At 38.5% G+C, this 23,309-nt stretch overlaps 1 long non-coding RNA gene across 1 annotated transcript in view; it reads right to left on the bottom strand.

The window, feature by feature from the left end:
• LOC138850057 (uncharacterized) overlaps positions 1-17,329 on the bottom strand; it is a 581,129-nt gene extending 563,800 nt beyond the window's left edge. Inside the window, exons 1-2 of the long non-coding RNA XR_011389432.1 lie at positions 17,063-17,329; positions 14,206-14,263 (exon numbers count right to left, since the gene is read on the bottom strand). This is a non-coding gene — a long non-coding RNA (uncharacterized lncRNA). The remainder of the gene's footprint in view (positions 1-14,205; positions 14,264-17,062) is intronic.
• Between the last annotated feature and the right edge of the window lie 5,980 nt (positions 17,330-23,309).

Genomic DNA, 23,309 nt, shown 5'->3' with positions numbered 1-23,309 from the left:
TTTAACAGGCTAGGGGTGGGAAGACGGGAACTGATCAAGAAGTTCATGTAGCAGGGCCTTAGAGAGGTCTGGAGAACAAAGATGTCTAACACTGAAATTTAAGTTTGTCTTTCTGTCTTAGCTAGACCAATTCAGAGGTGTTCAAGCCCTTTCTTAGGATTCCCAACTAGGGCACTAGTGCAATCCCAGGGGTTTTGAACCCCCAACAGGAGGTTGAACTTATAAAAGTCCTGAGTCACGATGATCCAATGATTTATCAGGACAAGAAAAATTAATGGTGACCCTAGATATCTAGAACACTGGTTATTTTTTAAGTTGGAAGTTTGTATTTTTCTAGCATTTCCATGACTCAGGTACAGTGCTATATAGGTCTTTTCTAATTTAATACTCAAAATAAGTCAATGAATAATTATCAGACTATCAATCATTTTTGAAGAGGATGATGCAAATTTTTACAACATTCTTGATTTTGTTCAAGGTCAACCATTAAGGAACAACTCCACAATTCATACCCAAATCTGCCTAAAAGTTTAACTTCACTAAAGTAATTTCAACGATACCATTGACAAAAATTCAGTTTTCCTTTGAGAGAAAATTTAACTCAATATGCCTCTCTTAAGAGAGCTTGAGCTTAAGTTCATGTTGTACATGAGTATTTAAATCCTCAATTCATTTAAGTCTGAACTTTCAGTCCAAATTTTAAGGACCCTGACTTACAATTTCTTCTGAAGCATGACCAAAGCCCTGAAGAATGCTGATGGCTCAGCTTCCATCTCGGGCATTATAGAAGAGCTACCTGCAACTAATCATTCATCCCCTATGAAAAACGGCCAGTCACAAGGTCTCTAGTATCAACAATATCTATCTCCAGAAAGCATCATTGTATAAATCAAATGCCAGTTGGCTATCTTAAGCATACACTTAAACTACACTTAAGGACTTTATTTCAAAGATACTAAACCATTTCAAGCAGTTTTCCTACAGCAGGGATACCGTGAACAACACACATATATAATTATAAAAGGCACTTTTTTGTATAACAAAAAAATCAGTTTTAATTACTCAAAAGGCAGAGTGACACAGAAAGACAGATATATTCAGTCCACTGTTTCACCCTCAAATGGCCACAGCTGCAAAGTCTAAGACAAAAACCAGGAGCCAGGAACTCCATCCTGGTCTCCCACATGGGTGGCAAACGCCCAGATAATTGGAGGAGCATCTTCTGCTGCTTTCTCAGGTGCATTAGCAGGAAGCTGGATTGGAAGCAGAGTAGCTGGGACTTGAACACGTGTTCCAATATGTGATGCCAGCATTGAAGTCAGCAGCTTACCTCTCTATTCTGTAGGCAACCCCATAGATTTTTTTTTTTTTTAAGATTTACTTACTTTATTTGAAAGCCCGAGTTACACAGAGAGAAAAGGAGAGGCACAGAGACAGAGAGAGAGAGAGAGAGGTGTCTTCTGTCCACTGGTTCACTCCCCAATTGGCCGAAATGGCTGGAGCTGAGCCGATCTGAAGAAGACAGGAGCTTCTTCCAGGTCTCCCACGTGGGTACAGGGGCCCAAGGACTTGGACCAACCTCTACTGCTTTCCCAGGCCAAAGCAGAGGGCTGGATCAGAAGCGGAGCAGCCAGGATATGAACTGGCACCCGTATGGGATGCCAGCACTGCAGGTGGCAGCTTTATCGCCTACACCACAGAGCCGCCCCCACCATAGATTTTTTAATAACATTTTCTTAAAAAGCACCTTTGTTTCATTTTGTCACTTCTCATTATACAGTGCTGTACAATTACTTTCGAATGTTACCAAGCTACTTAGAGGCTATTAATTTGTCCCAAGTCACATGATGATAAATACACAGGCTCTTAATTGATAGTAGCCTTTACAAGGAAATAATAAAGTATGCTTTTGAAGTGAAAGTCAAGTTGAAGAGGAAGGAGTGCCTGAGAAACAGGGGACAGAGAATCAGAAAATTTAAAAATATCAATTTTTTTATCATTTCCATTCTGTTCCTACCAGAAGTGATTTAAAATCTGGGTTCCCTACATTTGAATACTGAGCTTTTTGTTTCTTCGAACTCTTTTTATGTCCATCACTTTTATTTTCTTCATCACATCATGACTTTTATAGTTTGAAATATTGCTTTTTATCTTTTAGCTACACCCAGAGTGGCTGGATGACAGGTAAAATATACTGTGTATCAGAGGAAAAACTCATTTAAAAATTCAATGATAAGAATTTAATTATTTTTCACTAAAGATGTAATTATACATAGATAACTTTCAATTACAGAAGTAGCAGAGAGATGGGAGAACAAAATAACTTCAAATACCAACAATCACTTCTTCAATGACTGTAGATTCTTCGGTCTTTTGAGACTGGGTAGATTAAAAATGTCTTGGATTCACATCTGACTGAGAATTGCTACGTGCATCAGTTAAGTAGAATAAAGCACACAAATCCTAAGTTCAAAGTTGTGATTCTACATGTCACTTGCATCTAGTATGTGCACTAGATTCCATCAGAAATACCTCTCCTGGTTAAGAATTTGTCTTTTTTTGTTACCATACAAAGATGAATATGTACTAAATTTAAGAGGGTCAATGTTGAAGAACTAAATGTTTAATACTGTGATAACTTGCAACGGACATTAATGAGTTCAGGTAATGTATTAGCACAGAATGTATATTCTTCTGAGATGCAACACTGGAAAGCCTTTATTATTTAACCTTCAATATCAAAAGTTGTTTCTTTAGGGGGTAAAGCTGCCACCTGCAGTGCCGGCATCCCGTATGGGCACCTGTTGGAGTCCCGACTGCTCCTCTTCAGATCCAGCTCTCTGCTATGGCCTGGAAAAGCAGTAGAAGATGGCCCAAGTGCTTGGGCCTATGCACTCACCTGGGAGATTCAGAAGAAGCTCCCGATTCCTGGCTTCGGATCGGCCCAGCTCCATCTGTTGTGGCCACTTGAGAATGAAACAGCAGATGGAAGACACCCCCTGCCCCCCGCCTCTGCCTCTCTGTAACATGGCCTTTGAAATAAATAAATCTTAAAAAAAAAGTTTCTTCAAAAAATAAATGACTTTTGTCCTATAGAACAAGTCATTCACTATCTTTTCATGATTTTTATTGAGTATACTAAAATTTACACAACAGACAATATGTGCTTGATGGGCAATTTCAAATTAAATGATCAAAACATATTTTCATCATTTTGTTACATAAAGTACACTCAAGTTATTGGCAGATGTTTAAATTCCAAATCAATAAGCTGCTTTCTCTGGCTTTTAAGTACAATGACTGGCTATTAAGCTTGTGGAATTTATACTTTAAACAAATGGAGTACTGACCCATAAGGTTTATTTACCAATTTTCTTTCCTCTCTTGCCTCAAGTCTAATGATTTAAGTTTAAAAAATATTTCCCAGGGTCTGGGGCTTTGGTGCAGCAGGTTAAGCCTCCATCTGTGATGTCAGCATCCCAGATGGGCACTGGTTCATGTCCCAGCTCTTCTATTTCTGAACAAGCTCCCAGCTAATGCACCTGGGAGAGCAGCAGCAGAAAGATCAAGTGCTTGGGTCCCCATTTCCACATGGGAGACACAGAGGAAGCTCCTGGCTCTTGGCTTTGGCCTGGTTCAGCCCTGTGGCCATTGTGGCCATTTGGGGAGTGACCCAGTGTGTGGAGGACCTTTCTTTCTCTTTCCTTCTCTCTAATTCTGTCTTTCAAATAAATCTTTAAAAACTCATTTCCAGCTTTACAGTGGGATGTAATTATGTAAGTCAACTGTTGACCCCAACCTAGTGCAGGTGAGAAAGCATTCTGGTCACAGGATGCAAGGCAGGTTGACGGCTACTGTCATCAGGTCCAACCATATTAATCTACCCTCAAATTAAAGGAGCACAAGAAATGATGACATTCATTTTTAAAATCAATCACTTCCAAATGATGACATCTATCTTCAGATACATTTCTTCCATTCCTCAAACAGTGATGTGGTTCTGAGTCTTAGCAATGGAGTGATAGAATCACTGACAGACTGACGGATTCTCAGGGTTGTTCCGAGAACAACTGAGTGCAAATGGTGCAAAAACCAGTAAGAAAATACATTCCCCAACTAATGGCACATGGAATCATTTTATTTGTAGCAAATTATTATCCTACCCTTTCATAGACAGTTGGCAGTCTGTAGGTGTTTCACAGAATTTGAGTTTTTTTTTTTTTTTTTTTTTGTAAATCACAGCCACTAGCATCACCTCTTACAGTAACCAATTTTTTTTTCACTTAGGGCATCCCTGAGGGATGGTGAATTAATGAAAATGAACATGTATACATAAGCCTTTTTTTTTTTTTTACAATTTATTTAATTTGAAAGGCAGAGATACAGACACAGAGAGAGACAAAGTGGTCTTCCATCTGCTAGTTTGTTCCCCAAATTGCTGCAAAGGCCAGAGTTGGGCCAATTTGAAGCCAAGAGCCTGCCTGGAGCTTCCTCCCCGTCTCCCACATGGGTGCAGGGACCCAAGGACTTGGGCCATCTTCTACTGCTTTCCCAGGTAATCAGCAGAGATCAGGATTGGAAGTGGAGCAGCTGGGACTCAAACTGGGACCCACATGGGATGCCTACACCACAGGTAGTGCCCTTTACCTACTACGCCACAGCACCAGCCCCACCACTGCTTTTGTAAACTAAATTGATTAAACTTATATTTCAGTGCTTCTCATTGAAACACATGAAAGCCAATCTCAACATCTCAAATTTTCAAGAGTAAATATTATTATTATTATTTCCAAAGCACTTGAAAATTAAACAAATACACTTTACATTTAAATTACTAATAAAAATCCTATCATCTGCTCCTGATTTCTCATGTCATTTTCCAGATAATTTGTCTGAATAGATTAAGTTTCCAACACAATGACCTCCTTGTTGTTATTGTACAACACTATAGAAGATCCAAAAATAAACTACAGAAAATAGTATTATTGTCTAAATTTGTCAACATACTAATTTCCAATTTTTTCCACCTTATAAATTCCATGAGTATACATGAGCAAAAAATACAAACTTTATGTATGACAAAGAGCAATACCTCAAGTTGAAGTCACCTTAAGGCCCCAAAAGTTACACAGTAAAGAGAAACTAATTTAGATTTGATACATGAGATAATTTGAGGAGTTGATGATGAAGAACAGAAATGTAACTTAAGATTTTTATTTCCTAGCTATTTGGGTTAAGTTTGAACCCACACTGTTAGAGTCTGATATGAATAATGATGCTATACTTTGGTATACAGTTTGGTGTACTATACAGCATATAATATAAGCTGCTGTATTAAGTTGTCAAATTAAGTTATTTCAGTATGTTCTGTTTAAATTTGGCCTTAGCCTAGAGTTTCTCGATTTAGAAATTCTTTTCCATTGGCCACCCCAGAGGCCTTCAAGTCCTTTGATTTTAGCAACCAATCCAAGTCCCTTAACCACTGCATAGAATAATTTTTTCGTCTTCCTTTTCAAGAGGTCACGATGATGCATCATCTTTCCCCCACATGTGTCTGTCCCTTGCTGTTCTCTAACTTTGATATTCTCCCTTGACAAAACCACACCATGGTCAAATTCAATGTTCTACTTACTAGACATGTGAAACCACGAATCCGCATCGTAAAGAAAAGTTCACAAAGTACTCATTGGTTTTACTTTAAATTCAGATCCAACAGTGAAACCTTTCTTTCTTTCTCATCCTCCCACCTAGGCTCTGTCACTCTGCCTTTCAAGTAATTTTAAAAAGAAAATTTTAAAAAAAATTTCAAATTTTAAAAGAAATCTTAAAAACCAACAAAATTAAGTCATTAATGGTGCCAAACAGTAACTTCTGGGTCCATTCACCTTCCTCTGTTACAACTCCTTTCCCCCTTCCTGCCTTAAACCCTTACCTCCTTCTCTACACATATACTCCATGGTGACTCCGTGATGTCCAAAAATAAAATTGGAGCAATGTGAAGAAGGCTTCAACAGACCATAGTCACAACTGTCCACCGACTTGCATCCTTATATACTCTACCTTCTTAGCTGTTCCCAGCAACAAAATAGCTCCATTTTTTGCTCAAGCCAATCTCTCCACACATGCAGAAGTAGTATCCAGTCAAGTATATTCAGACATATTACTCCAATAATAATTCTTTCTCCTAAATGGATTTTTTGTATAGCCACCTGACTATTCATTAGCAACCAAGCATGGTATTACTTGTTGCACTTTAAGAAAAACTCTTGATTCTTTGTCTTCTAGCTACCATCCTGTGCAATAACAAAATATGCCCTTCCTCCCCAACTCCCTTTCTGCTTTAAAGCCCTAGAACCTAATAATTCACAGATGAAATTTCACAGATGAAAATAACATTGCAAATCAGGTAGGCTCACAACAGGGAGATAATCCCTGATTGTCTGGTTCACCATAATGTTAACTATAAAGATCCATAAAAGAGGAAAAGGAAGCAAGAAGAAAACAAGAATTAGCAGCATGATGGGGCTGATGCTGTGGCATAGCCAGTGAAATGGCTATCCACAAACCTAGCATCCCATGTGGGAGTTGGTTTGTGATCCAGCTGCTCCACTTCCAATCCAGCTCCCTGCTAATGGCCTGAGAAAAACAGAGTAAGATGGCCCAAATACTTGGGCCTCAGCCACCCACACGGGAGACCCAGATAAAACTCTTTTGCCTTGTCCTGGCCCAGCCTTGGCCATTGTGGCCATCTGGGGAGTGAACCAGTAGTTTAAGAATCTCTCTCTCTCTCTCTCTGGCTTTCACTTTCAAATAAATAATAAATAAAAGATTAAAGCCAAAAGAAAGTAAAGAGCACCATGAAAAAGAATCCAGACTATAGCTGCTGGTATTCAAGATGGAACAACTGGGAAACAAGCCAATAAACGTTTCTTTACATGCAAATAGCAACACCATGAAGCCTCCCCTATGGCATGAAAAGGCAACCTTGATTTTAGTGTATTGAGATCCTCTGGGACTTTAGACAACCCAAATAATACTGTATTAAACTTAATCTGATTTAATTTTCTCCATTTGTACCAATCTTTTACAGAAGCAATCGTAAATACAGATTCCCCCCCAATTCCTCTGATCCCCTCTGGACTGAACATACTTTTACATGGACACTAAAGTATTTTTCAGCCCAATTTGCTTATTTCAATATACTGCTCTTATTTGAGCAGCTTGAGTATTTGACACAGATGACCACTGACTTCTGAGGGCAGTCAATTCACCTGGCTTCTGCAATACTGAAATATCTTGGCTGCTATTCTTCTTCATGTTTCCTCTGGGTTATTGCTTCTCTTTGAGGACTTAACCTTGCAGAACTCTAGAATTCAGTCTTTGGAGCTCTGATTGTGTTCACTTTTCTGTGATCTCACCTGTTTTTTCAGGTATTTGTAATGTCATCAATCTGGGCCTAACTACTGGAATGACATCGCTAGCTCAGTCCTCTACCAAATTACTGTCCAGATACTCATCTACCAACAATTTCAACAAACTTATGAATTCATATCAAAATCTCTTCGAACTCATAACCATCCTGGTCTTAAAATATGCAAAGATCTCATCCTTTTATCTGCTCCTGCCATCACGGCCTCATCCTTGTCACACTTACACCCATCCCATCAGAAGATTTCACTGTACATCTTTTAATTGAACTTTTAATTGATATGTACCAGTAGATAACTTCTCACCTCTAGCATGATGACTATGTTACTTCAAGCCCATGTTTTCCACACATCTTCTTCACTTCTCATTTCTTCCTTCACTAACCCTCAAATCACCTTTTTAACCAGCAATTTAAAATTGCTTTTAAAACTTAGTCATTTCACTGTTCAGTACTGAATATCTAGAATAAAGGCACCATTATTAAAAGAGTCCAAGTCAAAGGGTCTTCAGGAATCCCTAAGGACTAGTCCCATGACATTTAAGTGGTTCATTGTTGCCATCCTACCTGCTCAACTTCCTGGGCTACCCTGGCTTATTTCTCCATTCCCATGCCAAGCACTACCATCTCAGGGTCTCTTATTCCTCTGGGATACCTGTCACCCAGATTATTTGAGAATTGACTCACCCCTACCGCTCTTTGCTCCTATCTCAATTTGTCATCTCTTTTTATACTTTTTTTCTTCCATAGCACTCATCAACTCTTCAAATATTGGATAACTAATGTATTAGATTCATAGTTTATTATCTATATTTTCTATAATAGGTTTCTCCTATTGTCTTACTGCAAGCATTATTAAGTGTGTTAAGAAAACCTTACATCTTACAGCTCTACAGACAGAATAAGAAATCAGCTGAGTAGGCTTCAACTGGTACAATAATACACTCTTGGTTGTGACTTCAGGGGCTCTTGCCTTTCAAGATAAAAACAAAATGATGCCTATTCATTCTTAGGCCGCTGTTTTTTAATGAATTGAACTTAAGCTGAAATTCTTTTGTGGTTGATTCAAGATGGCAGTATAGAGAAGCCCAGCATTTGCCTCCTCCACCCCAGCACTAGGTAAATCAAAAGCTGCTACTTCTACTGGTCAGTGCCTAAGGAAAAGCAGCTGACTGAACTAAGAAAAGAGAGGGACAACAGTACGACAACCATGGCAGCACAAAGGGAGGAAATAGAGTAACTCGGTCAAACTGGTATTGTCTGAAGCCCCAGCCCCATGCAGAGAAAACGGTGAGCAAGAGAATGTCAGCCAAGCTCATGTGCGGGGGTCCCTTATCTGGGCAATCCTACCAGCCACCACAGTCCAGCAACTCAGTGAACAGAGCTCCCTGGAAAACTCATGTTCCTTTGTTCCAGAAAAGCAACTTACATTATCCCTTCCCCAGCTACTCAGAACTGCTGCAGGGGCTGCAGAGGTAAAGTGACACCATGAGACGGGAGTCACTGTGTCCATCAGCCCTAGTCCATCTTCTTCCTAGGGGCTCCAAGGACAACCCTTCACTTTAGCAAGGCAGACTGATCCCCATCAGTCAAACTTGACCCAAGCGAGCAATGGAGACCACAGTACTCTAGCCCAAACAGTGCTCTGCATCTCAGAGAGCAGTGGGAACAGAACGTATGGGAGAACCAGTCCCGAGAATAGATGGGCCTTCACTCTCACAATCAGGGATCATCCTCTTCTTCACGGTCTTCCCTCCCTCAATGACTTGAGATGTTTCAGGTTGTTGTTGGAACCTGTGTATAGGGTACTCAGAAAGTGTGCCTGTGTACCTGCACATTCTTCTAACAGAGACCGAGAGCTCCACAAATGGTAGGGATGCATCCTGCAGTGGGGTCTGAATATGTGTGAGGGAGTATGCTGGCACCCTGGATGGTCCTCGTGTCTCAGTGGGTACAGCTGACTGGGAATGGACACTCACTGTGCACTCAGTCCATTCCCAATCGGCACAATGAAGAACTGTAGAACTAAAGTGCATACTAGTCTTTTCCAGCCTTATCCCCTTCCCTCAGTGACAGTAGCCAAAGATTATTATGCATCATGCCCATCTTGGGTGTCACTCTGATCTCACGCCCCTCCTACCACCCTGAGGTTCTGGGTTATGCCTTATGTGCCCCAGCTAGCTCAGCAACACCTTACTCTCTAGGACTTGGGACTTGGCTGTTCCAGTCACACCTAACACAGTACATTACTACTGCTTACTGAGCTCTCTTGTCCAGAGTTTCTGTGCTCCATCCTGGCCCATTGTGGAGTTCAGGGCTCCATCCCCTCCCATGGAAACAGATTTTGGATGCTGCTGTTCATTTGTTACTCGGGCCTGAAAAAGCTGTACCTAACCCATCCCAGCAAGCAACTCACTAAGAATATGCCAAGATGGCTTTTCTTGCTGGCACAGAGCCAAAGTCACTCTCACTGATCCAGCTACTCCCTCAGACAGCATCTGTGGGATCTGCCACTCTCATTTAGCATTAGCAGAACTCTTAAGAGAGACTTGTATCTGAGCAGTGGCTAGGATGCTCTAAGACCATCCATACCCTGGAGCCAGCACTTATCTCGTAACTCCAGCGCTTGACTTAGAAACTGGCTTACAGTGTAAGAGCCAGACACTCCTACAGCATGAGCAAGGCCTGCTCTGAATCCCTAGATGTTCTTGACAGGAGTCCCTCCCTCCGGAGACGGTTAGGGACCTGTTTAACAGTGATCTCAGTTACCACACTAAGCTACAGTCTAAAAAAAATCTACCTGGAGCTAAAATTAAAACAGTCTACCCAGTCAAATCCAGAGCCTCACCTCCAGAAAAAAGCCTCCAACAAAAATCATCCTCTGAAATGACAGAGACAACTAACCCCCTTGATGAACAAAAATAACACAGAAACCCAAGAAATATGAATAAGCAAGGTGATAAAATTCCCTAAAAGGAACACAATAATGTATTAATATCAGACCATGAAAAAAGGAAAAATGGCGAAGTATCTGAGATACAATTCAGAACAATGATTGTAAAATTACTCAAAAAAAAAAAAAAAGTTCCAAGGCAATACAGTTAAACAATTAACCAAATACAGCAAATCAGTATGTGACATGGATAATAAATTCAGCGAAGAGAAACATTTTAAAAGAACCAAACAGTAATATTAAAAATGAAGAACTCAGTAAATAAAAATTTACAGTGGAAATAGAATGGAAAGTCTTAGCAGCCTAGACAAGCCAAGAAAAAAATCTGATGGAGAAGCCAGATATTTTGAATTACACACTTAAAAAAAAATAAAATTGAAAAGGAAAACAGGGTAGGGGATCTTTGGAATATCATAAAGCAACCTAATATAGGAGTCTTGGAAATTCTTGAAAGCATGAAGTAACAGAATGATTTGGAAAAAAATTTTCAATGAACTAACAGCCAAAAACTCCCATTTTGGAGAAAGATCTGGACATCCAGATACAAGAAGCACACAGAATCCCAAACAGGCAAGATCAGACGAGATCCTCACTACGCCACATTACAGTTAAGCTCTCAAAAATAAAGAGAATCTTGAAATTTACAAGAGAAAAGTGCCAAGTCACTTTTTATAGATCTCTCAGAGTAACTACAGATTTTTTAACAGAAACCCTACAGGCCAAGAGGGAGTATAGAGATATACAGTACAAGATCTGAAAGCAAAGAAAAAAAAAAATCTGCCAACTCCGAATATTTAGACATCTTGGTAGTTAAAAAGAATTCCTTCGATAGCAAACAGCATCCTTTCAGGACACTAAGCTTTAAAAAAATTGTGTATACTTCAATATATTACAGCTAATATCATATTGAACAGGGAAAAGATGAGAGCATTTCCACTACAACCTGGAACCAGACAAGGATGTCTACTCTCAAGACTTTCATTAATTATAGTTCAGGAAGCTATAGGCAGAGCTGTTAGGCAAGAAAAAGAAATCAAAAGAAAATAAATTGGAACGGAGAAAATCAAATTGTCCCTGTTTGCAGCTGACATGATTTTTTACATAGGGGAACCAGATGAATTCACCAAGACACTATTAGAACTGACAAGGGTAATCCAAAGTTTCAGGATCTAAAATCAACACACACAAATCAATTGCGTTCATATACACTAACAATGCTCTGTGTGACAAAGAACTTATAAGCATAATCTTATTCACAATAGCTACAAAAAAATTGAGTATCTTGTGGAAAACTTAAGTATGTCAATGATCTCTACAATGAAAATTATAAACATTAATTAAAACAAATAGAAGAAAATAAAAAATGGAAATATCTTAAATGTTAAGGGATGGGAAACATTAATATTAGCAAAATATTCCCCCTTCCAAAAGCAATTAAAAGATTCCATTCAAATGCCATCCAAATTCCAGAGTCTTTACAGAACTAGAAAAAAATCCTCAAATTCATATAAAAATACAAATGACTCTACACAAAGTAATCTTGAATAAAAAACCAAGAGCCACCACAATACCAAGTCTCAGGGCACATTACAGGGCTGTTACAATCGAGACAGGTGGTACTTGCATAACAATAGATGTGTAGAACCATGGAACAGAACAGAAACCCTAGGAATAATCTATACATCTATAACCAAAAAGATTAGACCAAATACCTAAACTTAAGACCTGAAACTCTCAAACTACTAAAGAAAACACAGGGAAGCCCTGCAAGACACTGACCTAGGCGAAGACTTTTTGGATAAGATTCAGAAGCACAGGCAATAAAAGCAAAAATAGACAAATGCACTTATACCAAACTAAGAAGATTCTGCACAGTCAAAAAAAAAAAAAATCAATGAACAGAGTGAATAGTCCAATGATAGAATGGGAGAAAATATTTGCAAAATGTGCAACTGATAATGGAACAATATCCAGAATATATAAGGGGGTCAAGAAACATAGGGACAATGAAATAAATGATCCAGTTAAGAAATGGGTTAAGAATATGAAGACATTTCTCAAAGGCAGAAATACAAATGGCCAACAGACAAATGAAAAAATTCCCAAGCTCAGTAGCCATCAGAGAAATACAAATAAAAAAAATTACCAAGAGGTATCATTTCGCTCCAGTTAGAATGGCTATAACCCAAAAACAAATAACAAATCTTAGTGTGTAGAAAAGAGTACTCTTAGTCCTGTTGGTGGAAATGCAAATTAGCATAACCATGATGGAAACTAGTATGGACATTCCTTGGGAAACTAAAGAGCGATCTACCATAAGACCCATATATCCCACTCCTGGCAACATATTCAAAGCAAGTGAAATCACCATATGAAATAGATACCCACACTCCACTGTTCACAGTAGCCCAACTCACAACAGCAAAAATATGCAATCAACTTAGATGTCCATCAGCTGATGACTACCTAAAGAAAACGTGGTATGTACACACTATAAATTTTTGCTCAGCCATAAAAAAGAATGAAATCTTGACATTTTCAACAAAATGGATAGACGTGGGGATTATTTGTTAAGTGAAATAAGTCAGACCCAGAAAGACAAATATCACTATTTCTCTTCTTTGTCAAATATTTATGGAGAGAACAAAAATTGTGTAGATGTCATATCATCTGGCAGGGAATTATAAACATTGCTTTACTGAATTATACCATGTGGATATCAAGATACCCTTCTTTATCATGGTCATGAATCCCCTATTAATGCCCATTTTCAAGAAAAACTAGTATATATGTATAAGTACATAATACCTACATATGAAGTCAATATGGTAAAACGTTAAACTTTGTTAAAACAAAAGTAAATAGGCAAATGAAAATAAGCTCCTTTGTGAGGGAATGTTTATTACAATGACATCCACATTATGTTAGTAATAATTCACACAAGGCAACTTGAAAGTATGTCAAGGTCTCCAGGAAAAAATCACGGCCTCATTACTCTCCCAATCTTGTATTTAGTTGAAAATAGAAAATTTATTAAATTCAAATTAAAGATGAGGAATTTTTGTTTTCCCACGTTCACTGCTTAAATGTTAAATGATTTAAAACAGTCACAAGGGGGGCTGGCATTGTAGGGCCAGCAGGAGTTCTAGCCGCCTCCCTTCCACTCCAACTCCTAGCTAATGTAGGAGAAGGCAGCAGAGGTGGATCAAGTTCTCGGGCCTTTGTCACCCATGAGGGACACCCGGATGAAGTTTCAGGCTCCTGGCTTTTGCCAGGCTCACACCTGGCTCAAACCTGGACGCAGGCGTCTTTGGAAGAATGAACCAGAGGACTTAGCATCTCTTTCTCTGTCTCTCTCTCAGCTCTGCCTTTCAAATCAGTAAACTAACTTTTTAAAAAACCATAGGCAATTTCACTTACCGTAATATTCTAGTACTACATGGATAAAGTCACCACAAGCTATGGCAGCAAGCATGTTTTCATTCCTATTTATCTGCTCTTAAACACTAAGCCTGCTCCTCAGATTACCATGGTTTTTTACACATTTTTTCAAAAGCTTATTGCATTTCTGGGGAGATATATGCGATAGCGTTCTCTTCCAATTCTTTTTGAGCATATCCAGTCTTTCCCCCTACCTAGGCTGACATCAAATAGGAAGACAACTTGTTCATCCCAGCACGCTCAAGGCATCAACTCATCAAATATTTTTGCTCTCCTCACCAGTCCCTCTGCTTTGGGGAACACACTGCTTTATTCAAGAAAAAAACGCGTGGTGTTCACCCAAACCAAAGTTGCCAGACATGCAGGTAAGCTTGAGCAAATTTACCTTGAGCAGAGTGAGTTCTCCTTGCTCCTCCTTGGTGACCAGCACGTTGTTTCTGAAGCTGTGGAAAACACATTTATTACAAGTCCCTCACAAACACTTTATTTAGAACACCTGGAGATAGTGCTCAATTGTCAATTAGTTACATACTAGACGCTGGGCACATCAGGTGTATTTTATAACTTAACATGCCATGTTGTGATGAAAGGTATGTTTTTCCAGCTGAGGGCAAGAAACTGAAAGCTAACCACGAGAAAAAAGAGACAAAGAATTGTTTTTGATGGTTCCACTTTCCTGTACATAAGTAAAAGACAGAAGGACCTTGAAAGTTGCAATCTTTCCCCTGCCCCTCGTTTGCAACAGAAACTAGTGGAACATGCAGCTTTATTTCAGCTTGATGTTCCAGAGGATTTTAGACAAAGATATAATACACATTCTTATTTAAAGAATGTTTAAAGGCATGAAGTATAATCTCTGAATTAACTTCAAAGAAACTGAATTCTGATGCAGATAAAAGGCACTTAGCTTCAGCAGTCCAGTGGTCCTTTGAAGACCTTTAATTGTACTTCTTGTACTATACCCACCTCTTTCCTATTTGAGGAAAAGAAAAAAGGGACAGAGATGACTCTTATTTTACCTGCATTAGATATGCGAATTAAGAGGAAGGCTAAAGTATTCATGAGGATAATAAACTATTGTTTGTGGCTGGCAAAAGTACTTAAAAAGAACTCAATGAGAGAAAAGAGTGACTAAGATGTATATCATCAAATATTTCACTATTTTATCTCCATTACTCTGATCCCAGCCTGTTTCTTCTTTCCCTTCCCATTAAATAAGAATCTCACATCTCTGTTACCAATTTAAATAATTGCTTTGTTGCTTTTATTTTATGAGAGACCTATCTTCTCAACACTTGTGATGTTTAAAATAAAAGAGTTATTTGTTTTTCTTTCTTTGCTGCTTATTTTTACCTATTTTCAGATCCTGTAACTAAAATTATAAAGGTTTATGCAAACAAGATGGGAAAAGTTTTGGTTTGTAGTTTGTAGTCTAACACAATCCACTGATTATGCTGCTTTATGTGACAAAGTTATTTATGTCACAATATTATCTTCAATGCTGATGAGATTTAAGTATTTTTCCTCACCTCCGAAATAACTGAATCAAATGAGAAAAGAAAAGAATTCATGTGTATTTGTCCTTTAATTAAAAACATAATCAGAAACACAACTGCAGAGTATCACCTATGAATTAAAATGCTAATTCCTTTCAAAAGAAGAATCTATTTGATGTCCCCCTTTGAAATATAAGAAATATACAACAAAGAAAAGAGGAGAAAGATGCCATAGGAAGTCAAACACACATTTGCAAAGCTAATTGAGCAAATTCACCACCATTTGACATTTTACTAAAAGAAAAGCAGTCTTGCAGCTGGATAAAAGAACAATGCAAACAAAGACAGAAAAATACACAGTCTGAATTGATCTGCTGAACCCCAAAGCACTAAGATAGCCTAGTATATATAGAGTGTGAAATTGAACTGTAAGTTACAGAGAAAATTTCTGTCCAAATACTTGCCAAGATCAGAGGGAGCTGTAGGGGATCTGCCCCTCTTCTGTTTTCATTTTTTAAGAAGCTATCCCATTTTAATGACAAGAGTTTTAAATCTCTAAGCCCTAATCCTGGTTAACAAATGAAACACACAAATGATTTAAAGAAGATTTTCCATGGAGAACATTGTAAAGCAGAGGTAGGAGTGTGTGTGTGTGTGGGGGGGGGGGGTGTATTAAGATAGTCCAAGAGTGGGCACTTCAGTGATTACCTTTCCAGCCCATAACACAGGGCACTAATTTGCTAGCCGTTACTTATTTGCAAATGTAAGGTTTTTTTTTGCCAAAATTTGACTTTCTGAAAGAAAAGGGAACATTCCTATTTTGTGTTTTCTGATAATAACCTAGCCCCAACATCACTCCCCACAACCATGTTTCCACTCAACCCATTACTAAAATGAAAATGCTGTAATTAACATCCAAGTTCATATTGGTACAAGGCAAATACCGCTCTAGGAAAGCCAAATTCACATGGAAAATAAAGAACTTCTCACAATCTCTGCATGGGACTCCAAACAGTTGCCAAGTTAGAGGGCCAATCACATTCCCCTCCTTTGCAAACATCCCCAAAGACCTCATCAAATTCCAACAAAATACTGAGTCCATAACTGATAGGAACCTGGCTTCAGGTGATACTGTTAACCTCCTAAGGTACTTGTAAGGCCTTTTCAATTTAACCTGCACGTCCTGCAGCTCCTTTCCTGTACCACTGGAAAAATAATGGCTCTTTCCTTTAAAACTGTGGCCTTGGGCATGGGCAGATGCCTGGTGTGCTTATAAAGTTACCTGTCTGCTTTGATATTGTCTGCTTCTTTAATTGCGGTGGTGTTGTGGGTAGAAAAGCCACAGCAGGATTTCTCCCTTTCACTGGCCTGATGAGTACTTTGGGGTCTGTCTTAATAAAGTCCGGTAGGAATATTTTCACCACTGTTCACAGGAAATGGGGATATCTTGTTAAATTACTTTCATTCCACAGTGAGGATTTGTGGGGAGGAGATAGAGCTAGGGATGTTGGCTCAGGAAGAACTGTTTCTGGATTCAACTTCTCCTTCCTGGCAGCCCAGGTGGCCTCTGTGCTTCCCTCTTCATCAGTTCTTCCTGGGGAGGTTTTCCCAAAGCCTCTGGCAGGAGAAAAGCAATAAAGGCACTGCCTATTGCTGAGCTTCCTTCTTGTGTATGAGAACAGCCTCAACTCTCCTGCACAGGCACATGTCAGCGTACATTACATTCAGAGCTGTAGATTGACTTACCTGGAGACAAGGAGGCTGTACACAGAGAACGGTATCAAAGGAGGGCAAGGAGACCCTTAAAAGAAGTAAATACATTAGCTCAACAACCAGCTATGTGGTTAGGAGTCATGTTCACAGCACCATCACGATTCTGCCACCTAGGTCTGATTAGTATTAAGATGACCAGCACACATATGTAGGAACTTCAGAACAAGGAATTCCTCCCATTCCTGAAAGCTCTTCACTTCTTTCCTCCCAACATCTACACTGGCTTTTTGTGCCCAGAGTGTATTGGTTGGAGCCAGACTAAGGAGCTCTGTAGGGAACCCGCTCTTTGTTGAATTGCAGGCATCTTATGCAGCAAATCCCAGTCGCCAAGAAGCAGTGATTTCATGATTTATTAGCATTCAAGCAAACTCTGTATAGACTCTCTCATTCCCAGTTTCATCCTTAATATTCTATACCAACTCCAATCGTGTACGTGTCTAGCTTTTGGCCTGAATACAGATCCATATATGAGACTCCAAACCCTACAGGCTCACTCTAAAGGTACTTTTTATTTTTACATGGTCAGCTCTGTATTTCACCCAGCAAAACTGATAAATTATTAAGCAAATACAGCATTAAGAGGGAACTAGAAAGAACTCAAGGATATATAAAAGAGAGAAAAATACATAAAATGAAATAAAAACATTCCCTAAAATCATCTTGATTCAGGAAAAATGTCAAGCACATACTATATGCCAAACTGCGTGCTGAGAACTAATTTACACTCCTAAATAGAAACTAAATGTTCATTAACTATTTCCATTCAAATGAGAACTGTGTAAACCAAGAAGCTATGGATTTTTCCAAGGTCATTGAACTAACAGAACAGCAGAGAGAAGATTGCATCTAAATCTTACTCTTCGTTCAATTTCATTTCTTCTCCACTACTCTACTGACATCTGAGTGTTTAATTTCAAAATCTGGATTTCAGGAAGTCCAAGTCCACAACACCGAGGCTTTGATCATATCAGATCTTTCTAGTGCTACTGTCAGATTCTCCAGGAGATTTACAAATATCCTCAAACACTTAACCAATTACCTGGCTGCGTTTTTTTTTTTTCTTTTTTTCCTTATTTTAGATTCACAAAGAAAACATGTGCACTAACTAACTTGGATCCTTGACACAGAATCAGTGTCCCAGTGGAACCACTATACATGCCTGAACATGAGCCTTTCAGATAAGATAATTTATTTTAACAAAATACCTCACTCAGGTTTTTGTTTTTCCTCCTAATTTTATGCTGATAAGCTCTTCAATTTTTTTTTTTTGTATTTTATGTCTTCAGATCTAAAGAGAAGATTGCCTAAAACATATTTGTTTATCTGTGGTTCTTCAGCTTTCAATCTAGACTTGTGTTTTTTCCTCTCATGAAGATGGAAACTGACTATATGATGATTATACGTATATGGGTCCCTTTCCTAACATAAGTATTGATATTCTGGAGATAGCCACTGTTCTGTGGGCTTCATTTCAGAATTATTGCTCTGATAAATATTTAAATAGAATGACTTCTAGGTAAATAATTAGTTAAGTATATAAAAATCTGTAATGTTCAGTGGAAAATCTGCTATTTAATTATAAAATATTAGCCATTTGTAAATAATATTTGACATGTACATTTTAAATACAGTTTTTTTACCCATATACATCTCTATAATTTATTTTCTCTTCCAAGATAACCAAATTATTTGAAGTCTATTCTTCAATACAAACTTTTAAAATAATCTTTGTCTAATCCATTTTAGATGCAGGGTATAGACATGTCTCTAGTAATTCCCATGTTTAGAAATATATAACAGGGGCCAGCGCTGTGCCACAGTAGGTTAATCCTCTGCCTGTGGTGCCGGCATCCTATATGGGAGCTGGTTCTAGTCCTGGCTGCTCCTCTTCCAATCCGGCTGGCCTGGGAAAGCAATAGAAGATGGCCCAAAAAGATGCACCCTCGTGGGAGAACAGGAAGAAGTTCCTGGCTCCTGGCTTTGGATCAGCGCAGCTCCAGCCATTGCGGCCATTTGGGGAGTGAACCAGCGGATGGAAGACCTCTCTCTCTGTCTCTATCTCTCTATATAACTCTGTCTTTCAAATAAATAAAAATAAATCTTTAAAAAATTTTTAAAAAGACTAAAATTATTTGTTCTTCAAACTTTTGGGAAATAAATGTGTAAAAATAGGGATCAAATCAGTATAGTATCTTTTATGTAATGGAATGTTACACAGCTATTTAATTTATGTGATGACAGAATAAAATGTGCTCATGATTATTATTTTTTCATATTTATTTATTTATTTGAAAGACAGAGACCTCCTGTATGCCAGGTCACTCCTGAAATGCCTGTAAGAGCCTGTGCTAAGCCACATCAAAGTCAGGACCGAGGAACTACATCCAAGTCCACCACATGTATGTCAGGAACCAAATTACTTAAGCAATCACCATTGCCTTCCAAGGTGCCCGTAAGTAGGAAGCTGGAAAGGGAAGTCCAGCCAGGACTTGAACCCAGGGACTCCAATATGGGACACGTGCATCCCAAGTCATGTCTTCACCACTGTGCCAAATGTCTGCCCCTCACAATTTGTTTCTGAGTGGCAATAAAGCAGGGCTACAAAATAGCATGAATACCAACATGTCATTTTTCTAAAAGAACCTATAAATAAAGACTGAAAGGATATGCACTAAGGTGGTTTATTGGTTTGAAAATTCTATCTGACATTATTTTGCTCAGTCCTCAAAACTTGAAAGTTTGGTCTGAAGAGGAAGAGATGGAAATCTATATGGAATCTGTTTTTAAAGTTTATTCTTCAACATGCCTTCCTCATTTTCTTTTCTTCAACATTTTAACACATGACAATGTTTTGTAATGATTTATTTATTTCTTTGAAAGGCAGATTTACAGAGAGAGAGGGAGAGAAAGAAAGAATCTTCTACCTGCTGGTTCTCTACCTAAATGGCCACAACAACCAGGGCTGCGTCAGGCTGAAGCCAGGAAACAGGAGCTTCGTATGGGTCTCCCACAGGGGTGCAGGGACCAAACTCCTTGGGACATCTGCTGCTGCTCTCTCAGGAGCACTAGCAGGGTGAACTGGCACCCATATGGGATGTTGGCATTGCAGGCAGTGGCTTAACCTACTATGCCACAATGCTGGCCTCTAGCACATCAAATATTTTAAATATTTTCTTTAGCTACTATGACTGGTGTATCAAAATAATAGACACCACAGCGATAAAGTTATTTTTTGCCTGTTATTCATGAATGTTAATAAAGTTGACTTTGCAGAAATCATTCCCAGGACAGGATCAAGACAGAGGAAGACAAACAGGGCTTAAAGTACACTGGGTCCCAGCCAGTGAAATCTCTTTGTCTCCTCAAACCTCAGTTTCCCCTTTAATGACTAAGATGGAAGGAAAAAAAATACACAGCAGAAAAATTAAAAGGTAGTCCAGAACCAACTCTGACCCAGCGCCTAATTTGATTGTAGTGCTTCAAAATGTTTCTGCTGATCTAAATTATCTGGCTCACTAGTTAAAATTAGACCAACCCTCCTTTTTGACCCAAAACATCTGACCCTAGCTTTGAGAGTCTGTATTTCAAACACCTGAAACTTGTTATAAAGAAGCGCTCTGAACCAGTGTTTAGGAAATCACTGGTCAAGGCTGGAAGAACTAAACATATTTCCAGCTTAGTTTAGACAGATAGATCAAACCATTAAGAAAGCACCTGACTGACTGACCATTTCTTCATTAATGTTTCTTACCCCTTCCAGGCAAGAAAAGCCCACAATGCAGTCAAGCTATTAATGTTACTTTGGTTACCAGCATAGACGCTTTGAAAATATTTATATTCATAGTCATTTTCCAATAAACATTTCCTATCAGGGGTCACAGGGTTAAAAGTCTCTTTGTTAATTTGGTAAGGCGCTGAGTTAGTTGGTATTATATCTGTTGAAAATCTCAGCTTTTAATGTGACCATCACACACAGGAGAAATCAATGATTTCATCAGCTTAATAGGGCTATTGCTCCTGTGTTCAATTTATTATATGGAGCTACAAGGGGGCCATTGGAGATGGCTTTGAACATTTCAAACAGATTCAATTTTAGTTTCTGATTCAAAATTCAGTGGACGCTCTTGAAGGACTGCAGTATGTGATGGAAATTATACATCAAAATGGTATAAAGAAAAATATCAGAAATGTGTCAGTAATAGGGGAAGCTAGTCTGAGAATTAGAACCAAGGGCATTAAAAAGGCAAACACCTTCACCCTAGCCTCCTATTTCTTGGAGGCAGGAAGAGGGGACATTGATGTTAAAGAAAATCTCCTGATTTCATTCCATCCTCCCTCGGACCCCTCCCCATGCACATAAAATATAAAATGATTACTCTGATTGGTAGCATGTGCACAGGAATTCATCACGTGCATCTCAGTTCGAGTTCTCCTTCAGACATGCCTAATGCAGAGAAGACAAGTTCTGGTTTGCTCGGGCACCTATGAGCAAACTTGGCAGGACAGGCTTTGCCATGATGGGAGAGAGGACTGCGGCTCGTCACAGAAATCTGAGAGGTTGAGTCAGTATGTTGAACTTAGGGGAGAATTAGCAAAATCACACGTCCTCAAACGTCAGCCATGTCCTGAAGGTTATTAGTCTTGCTTTCTTGATCATAAAGTTGATAGGCTGAGTTTCAACTCTCTGAGTTTTATGCCTGTTTCTAAGTTGGTACTAAAGCGGTAAGAAGCGTATTGTTTATGGATCTATAAAATCCCACCTAGGGACCCCATTAAAGATCTCTGGGGAGTTAGGGACATCTCCAAATTAGATAAGAAAATTTCTGCTTCAGAAGCCAGAAACGAGGTTCCAATTTCAATGTCCTTCATCTCCCTCTTAACCTTGCCCGTGATTGCCTGATGATTCAGTTACAGGATCTCATCTGAACAAAAAAGCACCCACAGGAACTCTCTTTACCAAAGGTGACTTAAAAACACTTTAGAGGGAGCTTTAGATGAACTGTCTAAAGGGTTTTCTGGCTTTAGTATTTTACCTTTTCAGGAAACACATTGCCACTCTCGACTGCACATATGATGACACACTCAGAGATGGATGTACAATCCAGACCTGCCCAACCAAAGCCACTTCCAGAGATGAGCGGTGCCATTGTAGCTAGTGGAGAACAAACTTGTTTTTGCATATTAATTTCAATTTTAACATCAATTCTATTCTGAATTTTTTATAGAAAAATTTGGAACTAGGGGATTTTTGCAGTCATGGTAGACATGTTTTACATCTCATGGAAAAAGTTTTTCAGGGATATATGATAAAAGACCAAACAAGGGTCAAAGGCCCCAGATAATCTTGGCATTTTTTTTGGCAAAACAATTGCGCAATTCAATAAACACTTCCATTTGTTTAGGCCAATTTGTGCTGAGTGTCTGTTTATTGCAACCAAGAGTTTCGATTAAACAAGTAGGCATATATATAAAATAACTTTTTTTGCAAAGAAGTAATATATGTCTATTGGAAATGAAAAACAACACAGAGCTGGAAAATAATTACTCCAAACTGAGGTTAACATGTTGATGAATCTTCTTTCTGCATATTTTCTATGTATTTTTAAGCAAAACATAAAGTTATCCATGCATGTATATAATAAAAAAAAAGCACTGTTACCACATGGAATTTTAACCCTTTTGTTCACCAAACATGTTTTCATGAAAAAAGTCTGCATATATATAGCTTTTTTTCAGCCAACCCTACTGTACAGCAGAGGACATACTCTTAAATTTACTTTCTGGAACTCTTTAATTTAGTGTGGAGTTAACTATAGGATCGCTAGATAAACTGAAAATAGATCTTTGTAAAAAATTAAGAGTGGAAATGTGAGAGGGAGGAGGAAGAAGGGTTGGAGTGTGGGCAGGGGAAGAGTATGGGAGGAAGTATTATATATATGAAATAAATGAAACTTCTGTAACTTAAATAATTTTTTTAAAAAGGGAAGAAAGTGAAAGAAGAGATGCTTATACAGGTTTATACACAGAGAAAAAGCTTTCACTGTTCTATGTTAATTATGCTGATTATTATAGGTTCATTATAGTCAATCTTTATTATAATAATTGCTATTTTTACTATTTCACTAAAAATTTATTATTATGATTAGATGCTGAATTTTATTCAAAGCTTTTTAATATCAATGACCATGTGATTTTCTTGCATTTTTCTTCCACATGAATT

The sequence above is a fragment of the Oryctolagus cuniculus genome, chromosome 6 (assembly GCF_964237555.1).
Source record: "Oryctolagus cuniculus chromosome 6, mOryCun1.1, whole genome shotgun sequence".
In the NCBI taxonomy this organism is placed as follows: domain Eukaryota; kingdom Metazoa; phylum Chordata; class Mammalia; order Lagomorpha; family Leporidae; genus Oryctolagus; species Oryctolagus cuniculus.
This window is presented reverse-complemented; position numbering and strand designations above follow the sequence as displayed.